The following is an 8,121-nucleotide window of genomic DNA, read 5'->3' on the forward strand; positions in this document are numbered from 1 at the left end:
AGGTTGAACTTAATCTCCAAAGGCTAATGTCTTACTCTATCTACCTATCTCACAAAACATCCATAATGTAGGTTGAAGAATAGTTTGTAGAATTATGAAATTTCTTAATTCCTGTAAAGAACATAAGATACTAAGAAATTATATTTGTACATTAACTATGTTAGCATATTCAAATAATAGTCATGTAAGGTTGTTGTTTGAGGAAAATTCCAAGCATCACCTGGAAATCTGTGCCTAGTCCAATATAAATAATGTTTGAATTAACAACTAAATATGATGTAATCACTCTAGCAAAGCAACTCTTTCCTCTTGTATATATGTGTGTGTGAGTGTGTGTGTGTGTGTGTGTGTGTGTGTATGTTTGCATATATATACATGTGTATGTGTGTGCACAGGTATTCAATTTGCTACAAGAACATGTACCTGCTTACTAAAAAGACTCTGCAAATGAGGATCAACATTGCAGCATTAACAACCATAAAACTTAATAAACTCACCGAAGTTGTGTGTTGCAAATACCAAATAATTACAAACAGCCATTAGGGACTGATACCAGAAGCATATGCACAGGCTCTGTGTTGCCTGAGCTAAATAACTACAGTGTATTTTAATGTAGTATGTGTTATATGAAATCCCAACAAAGAGATTCCATTATAAGAGATTGATTTGGGGTGAGGGAGGATGATATTATATTCATCTCTGTACAGCCTCTTAAAACTGATTTACTACAATGGCTTATAGAAGTAACAGAATTTTATTTGAATGAATATTCATTTGTTCACATCAAGTCTCAGTAGACAACTCTTTCCTTTTAAGAGGTCAAATTTTCCTCTTATCAGTGTTTACTATTGTGGTTTCCAATTGTCTATTTAGAGGATATAACATTAAGAATATATTTAAAGTGGAGTCTTGAAGGATAATGATGTAGAATCTGAAGCAGAGATAAATACACTAATTACAAACAACAAAAATTTCAGATGTAAACATTGTAGTGACTTACCTTATATTTCCTGGCAGCATGGTGATCATTTCTCATCAACCAATCATGAATTCTCTCTCAAATTACCTTATTATCACACTGTTGGAGCTATAAAAAATTTATTTAAGAAAGAATATTATCAGGCTTGTGATGTGCATCAGTGGTACAGCACTTACATAGCATGCATGAGGCCCTGGAATTGAGTCTCCAGGATTGAAAAAAAGAAAAAGAAAAAGAAAAGAAAAAAAGAAATAACATTACCAAAAAGTGAAGTGACTTCTTTAAATAACCATAGAAACCAAATAAAGAATTTTCTTGTGAAGAATCTTTAGAAATTATACAATTCTATATGAATAGAAATTATTATCATTTGGAAGCCTGTCTGCATTTCTGCCACTTGCTATACAAAATATTGCTTTCTCCCATGCATACTTTTCAAGCAAACAGCAATATCAGAACTACAGATAGTCTGTTTGTTTCATAAGTTCATGTAATAGGGCCAGTTTATCATACCTATAGTTATTTTGGCTCTGCAAAAGGTTATTTTGGCAGAAGTTTTATTAGTGTCTCAAATTGTCTTTTAAGAAACTTGGCTAGGTTTAATGCCTAAGATGGCAAGTTATAAATTTCAAACCTTATTACTGCATACTCCCAATCACTTTCCCCAAGTCACTAGTACTATGAGATTTTCAGGTGCAGTGATTCAACATAAATTTGTTACAGAATTCCATAAACAAATAGGATAATTTTAGGAGCAGAGTTATAATGAGATAATGGTTTGGCTTTATTTTTTTAGTGCATGAAATGCCTAATATATTTGGCAGCATAACTTAATCTCCGTTATCTATTGAATTATTAGAAGAACAGATATAACATGTACACTAAAATATGAAGCTAATTCAAAAGCTATTTGAGTCCGCCTTCTTTCTGAAACTCTCAGACATATATCTATTCATGGGAAAAGGTACATTATTCTATGTACTACTACATTAACAAACCTAGCCTTAATAGCAACTGGGACAAAGTGCCTTAATTTTTATTATTTCCTTAGCATGAGGGGGCTTTTGTCGTAGCTCAGTGGTAAAGCACTTGCCTAGCATGTGTGAGGCACTAGGTTCGATTCTCAGCACTACATATAGTTTCAAGGATGAATTATGAGCATTGGAATTGCAGAGCCAACATGTTGCTTACTGTACAGGTTTGAAACATATTGTTAAATTTACAAAAATCATAAAGCATATTCATTGAGTGTCTACTCAAATATTGCTTCTCTTTAGCCTTCCTTACTCCCTGAGGCAAAAATGAAAACAATTAAGTGCTATGCACTAGGTCAACAGCTGATCAAACAACGAGCCAACAAAGTCCCTGCCTCTTGATTAGCTTATAGATTTATTAATAAGACAGACATTTATTAGATAATGATACACAAATATGTCGTGACAAATGAACTTACATGATCCTTCTCCTGCACATCTCTTGAACTTTATATCTAACTCCATTATGACATTACCCTTAAATTTAATTGGTACATTTTTTCTTCTGTTAGACTTAGTTGCTTAAGGGCAGGGACAAACATTTGTGACTATAGTGTCTAAGTGGATCAGAGTTTCTGCAGTCAGACAATCTTAAGGTACATCCTGTCTCCACAATTATTATGTATCTTTTGGATAATTTTTTGGCCTCTTGTGCCTCGGTTTCTTAATATATAAAATGAATAGGGATAGTTATAATATTAACCCTATAGTGCTGCAAAAGGATTAAGTCCTAGGACATGTACAGAACTGAAAATAGTGCTTGACATATGGTAAGTGCTTAAGAACTATTAGCTATAATCATCTTTCTAGATCTAGTATAAACATTTTGTAATGTCTACTGCCTAGCTTAATAGATAAATGCATTTAACTATATCAATAATTCTGAGTTCTTTAACATAGTCAACAAATTGATAAATGACTAGTCTTAAAAATTAGTATGTGCTTTTGCCATGACATGAAATTGAAAGTTTGATTATAATATAATCATTATTTTGCCTCTAAGAAAAATTGTTGTCAGCTAAACAATGGCATAAATTATAATATCAAGTTAAAGAGTTAATTCAAAGATGCAACATTTTATGTGCCATTATAAATGAAAAATCATTACCAATTAAACTGTAATAATATTTTTGTTACTTAGAATTTTTATTTTATGTTTATTGAAATAATTTTCTTAAACTTATTTGTTCTTGGATTTTTATCGTACACCACAATATAAAGAGCAATGGACAAGTTCATGCAATCCCAAGCAATGATAATTGCATCACAATTGCTGCCTAAGAGTGATTGACAACATCATTTATTGGATGGTACATTTTGATTTTAGAGATGATAAAAGGCACATGTTAGAATTAATGATATCACATATATATTTATATGTTACATATGATAGGGAGACCCTTAGAATATAAAGATTACTGATTCCCACACTTTCTCAGAAGTTGGGGTAGTCTGTGATGGGTGATGGTTTTAGATTTGCTGAGATACATATTGCACCTATTTTTTGTCAGGTGCCCAGGACATGGTTCTGCAGTTGGTGAATGAATGTGGAGGGTTAAGCACTCAATTCACATAGCTATGAGTGCACCCATGCAGAAACTCACTTTCCTTGTCATTGTATTCCTAAATATAAGAACAGACAAAGATTTCCTGTAGCCCTCTTAAATAACAAAAGTCTATTGTGGGGTAGTTATACACAACAAGCAAAACTACTCACCCGGCCAGGTAAGGATGCAGGGCTGGGGTACCCTTAGAGGGCAGCTGGAGCGGCGACGGCGAAGGCGACTGCGGCAGCGGCAGCGTAGTTCACGTGGCAAGGTAAGGTAGCGAGGCTGGGGTCCGCGTGAGGGGCAGCCTGGGCAGCTGCGGCAGCCTCCTTCAAGCGGCGAGGTAAGGTAGGGAGGCTGGGGTCCACGTGGGGGGCAGCCGGTGCAGGGGGGGCCGGCGACGCCACGGTGGCGGCAGTTTCGTTCCTTGCGAGGTAAGGGGCGGGGGAGGAGCCTGGAGTCCCCTTGGTGGTCAGGAAGGGCGGCGACAGCAGGACCTTCGTTCCCACAGCGAGGTAAGGTGGTGGGGCTGGGGTCCGGTGGGCGTCAGCCAGGGCGGCGGCTGCAGCTTCATTCTGGCCACCTGGTGAGGCATCGGGGCTGGGGTCCACGTGGGGGGCAGCCTAGGCATGGCGGAGGCAGCTTCCTTCCCACCGCGGGCCCGAGTCCATGTGGGGGCAGTGGAGGGGGGCGGCGGCGGCTTACTTCTGGCCGCGAGGTAAGGCGGCGTGGCGGTCGGCGTGGCGGTCGGCGTGGCGGTCGGCGTGGCGGTCGGCGTGGCGGTCGGCGTGGCGGTCGGCGTGGCGGTCGGCGTGGCGGTGGCAGCCAGGTTGGCGGCAGCGGCGACTGTGGGGGCTTCGTTTCTGCCGCTAGGTAAGGTGGCAGCGTTGAGGTCAGCTTTCGGGGCAGCTAGGGCTGCGGTAGTGGCGGTGGCAGCTTCGTTCCCGCCAGGAAGTAGGGCAGCGGGGATGATGTCCGCGTGGGCTTCAGCCTGGGTGGTGGCGACGGCAGCTTCATTCCTGCCCCGAGGTAAGGCAGCGGGTCTGGGCTCCTGTGGGCTCCTGGGTGGCAGCGGCTGCTTCCTTCTGGCCACAAGGTAAGGCGCGTGGGGGTCGGCGGGCGTGGCGGTCGGCGGGCGTGGCGGTCGGCCGGCAGCCAGGTTGGCGGCAGCGGCGACTGTGGGGGCTTCGTTTCTGCCGCTAGGTAAGGTGGCAGCGCTGAGGTCGGCTTTCGGGGCAGCTAGGGATGCGGTAGTGGCGGTGGCAGCTTCATTCTCGCCACGAGGTAAGGCGGCGGGCCTGGGTTCCGCGTGGGGGGCAGTAGGGGCGGCGGCGGCGGCAGCTTCCTTCAGGTGGCAAGGTAGGGCGGCGGGGCTGGGGTCCTGGGGGGTGGGCAGTTAGGGAGGCGGCGGCGGCGGCAGCTACGTTCACACTGGGTGTCTGCGCCACCGGTGTCCGCGATCTGCGGGGCCTTTTGGCTGCTCATATTGTTTGGCGGTTGGGGCGTCAAGCTGTCCGTGGGCGGCCCTCCCCACAAAGGGCCGCGGAGCTGCGTGGATGCCAGCAGCAGCAGCGGCTGGCCTATGAGGGCGCAGACATTTGTTGCAGTTCTTGGGGCTTTGTTGTTTTTCCTTGGGCTTTTACCCTTCTTTTTGTTAATTTTGGATAAAATGTCCCCCTGATGTAAAGATTGAGCAAGGAACTTTGGTGATGTGGCGAGCTTTGCCGAAAGTTCAGGTTGGATTCTGCTTTTCCTATAATGGCGGCTGGATGAATCTTCACTGCTGGCCGTGGAAAAGGCTAGAGCAGCTTGTTAGTTGAATTTTAAATTTCCCAGTGTTGTTTTTAAAGGTTTTACATGCATAGAAGAGGAATGTTCACTTTAAATAAGCATATGAGCGATTAACAGGGTATGTTTCCTCTGGGAAAGGGAATTTGGTAGCTCTGACGCATGTCAGTCTGTGAATATTTAGACGTGTAGTGACTTTTTAACATTTTTCATAAAAATCTGTTATTTACAGTTATGTTGTTAATACCCCTTGCCTTAAGTTCCCCGGCAAATCTTTTTCATGCCTTCTGAGAAAGTAGACAATTGATAGATTATCCAAGGAATGGAAAAAATGTGAGTGGGTGATTTCGGACAATCCCTGAGAGCTGGCATTGTAAGATTCATCCTATCCCCAGTAACATTTTCATACAATGAATGTGAACACTTTTGGAACCTTTTTATAGAGATACAATTTGGGAATGATATTAAGATAAGGAAAAGCTGTTGATTGATTTCTTAGATTAACATTTCTTCCCTCTTCTCTTTTCCCTTTAAAAAAGTTGTCCAAGTGATAACTTCATCAAATGGCCAGTGATAAGCAAATGTCCAATGATGACAGCCCCAGCACCATCAGTGGCAGTTCAGATTCAGACCAGCAAGACCCTTCTGCTCCAGAGCCTGAAGATCATGAAGAAAGAACCTTCTGTCACCCAGCGGAAGAAAAGCACCAAACTCTCTAGCAAAACCACTGCAAAGTTATCCACTAGTGCTAAAAGGTAACATTGTCAGGTTGTCTTCCAAGCAATTGGATGCTTTTATTTTTACATCAAGAACAATACTCCAGAAATACTTCATGACCAATTTTATTTGTACTTGAATGAATTGTCATCCTTTAGGGAACATAAAAACGTCCTCACTAAAATTATGCTTCTAAGCAAACTTATTCTGTACTTTGGTAATTTCAGGAAGAGTCCTAGAGACTGATTCTCATCCTGACAGTTTAAGGAGTTGGCAAGGAAAATTTGTGAAACTGAATTAGATGGTACATTGGGGATGTTTCCTTTTGTTATACTCTTGAGTGAAATTAGCATGTGTCCACGTGGGTGTCAGTCCAGGCATCTGTGGTGGCAGCTTCATAAAAGGAAATGTGTCACATTTCATGAAAGGAAATGATGAAAAAAGTTTATATTTGCTAAAAAATGTTGAATGTCAGGCCTTGGCTTTTTTTTGAAAGCAGATTTTAAATTTGCTTAGTTTTACAAACCAGTCTTTAAATCCTTCATAATAGGTATAATTTTTTGTAGTTATAGTTATCCCTCCTTGTTCTTGTGAGAACAAATAAAACTGAAAAGCAGCCGTTAACAATCTCAGGTGACACTTTGCTGTTAAAACTTTGCACATCTTTAAAACTCATGGATGTTCTTGACATAGTAGTGAAAATCAACAGCAGGAAAAAACATTTTGTTGGTTGTAAGTGAAAGATTATTTGTTTCCTGCTGACTTTTATTTTCTATGATGGCAAAAAAAAAATCCATCAATGGGACTCCATCAGTGATAGTGGTTGTATTGAGTAGAACTCTTGTATCAAACAAAATGTACCTATAGCATTACCTAATGTTGATGTTTTGTTGTTTTTCATTGATCACAACTAAAAGAAAAAGAAAATATAAAAACTGATCAATTATTGCATTTTATTCATGTTCTTATTTTTCTATACATTTTCACCGTCATTGCACCATTAATCAAACACTAATGAACTTGAGAATATTATATTGAATAGCAGCAGTCTTTGAAATAATTTAAAATTCTTCTCAGTGTGTTGTAATTTTGTGGAGAGAACAATAAACAACTTTTGAAAACATTTTAAATTTCAAGAAAATCAGAGAAATGCTCTTTTTCCCCTTACCTCAAGGCCCTCTTTCCTCCAAGAGTATGAAATTTAAATTTACGTGCTGTACCTAAGATCAGAGAAAAGAAATGGTTAAGTAAGCTTGCTAAAATAGTCCTTGGAAGTTTTTCATTGGTAAAAGTATTTGTAAATTTTAAACTTTTTTTTAAACAGATAAAATATTGACAAAACTATTAATGTGCTCTTGCAATAGCTTTCTAATTTTTACCACAGTGAAAGTGGATTGAAGTCATTGTCAAAAATATTCTAGTGCTTTTCCTCCTTCCATTTTGTCTCATTTGCATATAAGCTTCAAAAGAGAATTTCTTTGGTAAAAAGAGTTTTAAAATAGATTTTATATCCTTCTGTTGAGTAGTAGTGGAGGACTTTCTCAACTCAGGTGTAAATGACTTACCTATTTACAGTAGCAAGTGAGAAAAAAAGCTGAAATTTTCTGTTAAGGAGTTTGGGTTATGCCTCTGAGAACAAAGAGGAAGCAGCCATGTTAGCATTACTGAAGGCAAAACCAGCCATGCATTTACCTGCATGATGGTAGAGGGCATTCTGATTTTCTGGTTATTCTGTAGACTGTCTCAAATCCTTTTTGTCTGTTCCCATTTCACTAACAGAATTCAGAAGGAGCTAGCTGAAATAACCCTTAATCCTCTCCTAACTGCAGGTAAGAAACAAATTTTGTTATTTTGATTTCTAAATTGTGGAACGATATCAGGAGATGAATGTATTATCCTTGTATGTATGTGCAGCAGAAGAGGCTAGCTAGCTATGTTTGCTTCCTTAAAGCTTTGCAAGTGCTTTAAACAAAAATTCCCTAGGTGAATTAAATTAAATTAGGAGAAAAATACTCTTTAGCATGTATCATATATTCTGTACTTATGAATGTACTGA

The 8,121-nt window shown here is 40.0% G+C and overlaps 1 pseudogene across 1 annotated transcript; it reads left to right on the forward strand.

The window, feature by feature from the left end:
• Nucleotides 1-5,911: 5,911 nt before the first annotated feature.
• LOC308658349 (ubiquitin-conjugating enzyme E2 E3-like) lies at nt 5,912-7,898 on the forward strand (annotated as a pseudogene). The gene is made up of 2 exons: nt 5,912-6,103; nt 7,845-7,898. The product of its transcript is annotated as a ubiquitin-conjugating enzyme E2 E3-like (transcript).
• The last annotated feature ends 223 nt before the right edge of the window (nt 7,899-8,121 follow it).

The sequence above is a fragment of the Spermophilus citellus genome (genome assembly GCF_964194105.1).
Source record: "Spermophilus citellus genome assembly, chromosome: 10".
NCBI lineage: Eukaryota > Metazoa > Chordata > Mammalia > Rodentia > Sciuridae > Spermophilus > Spermophilus citellus.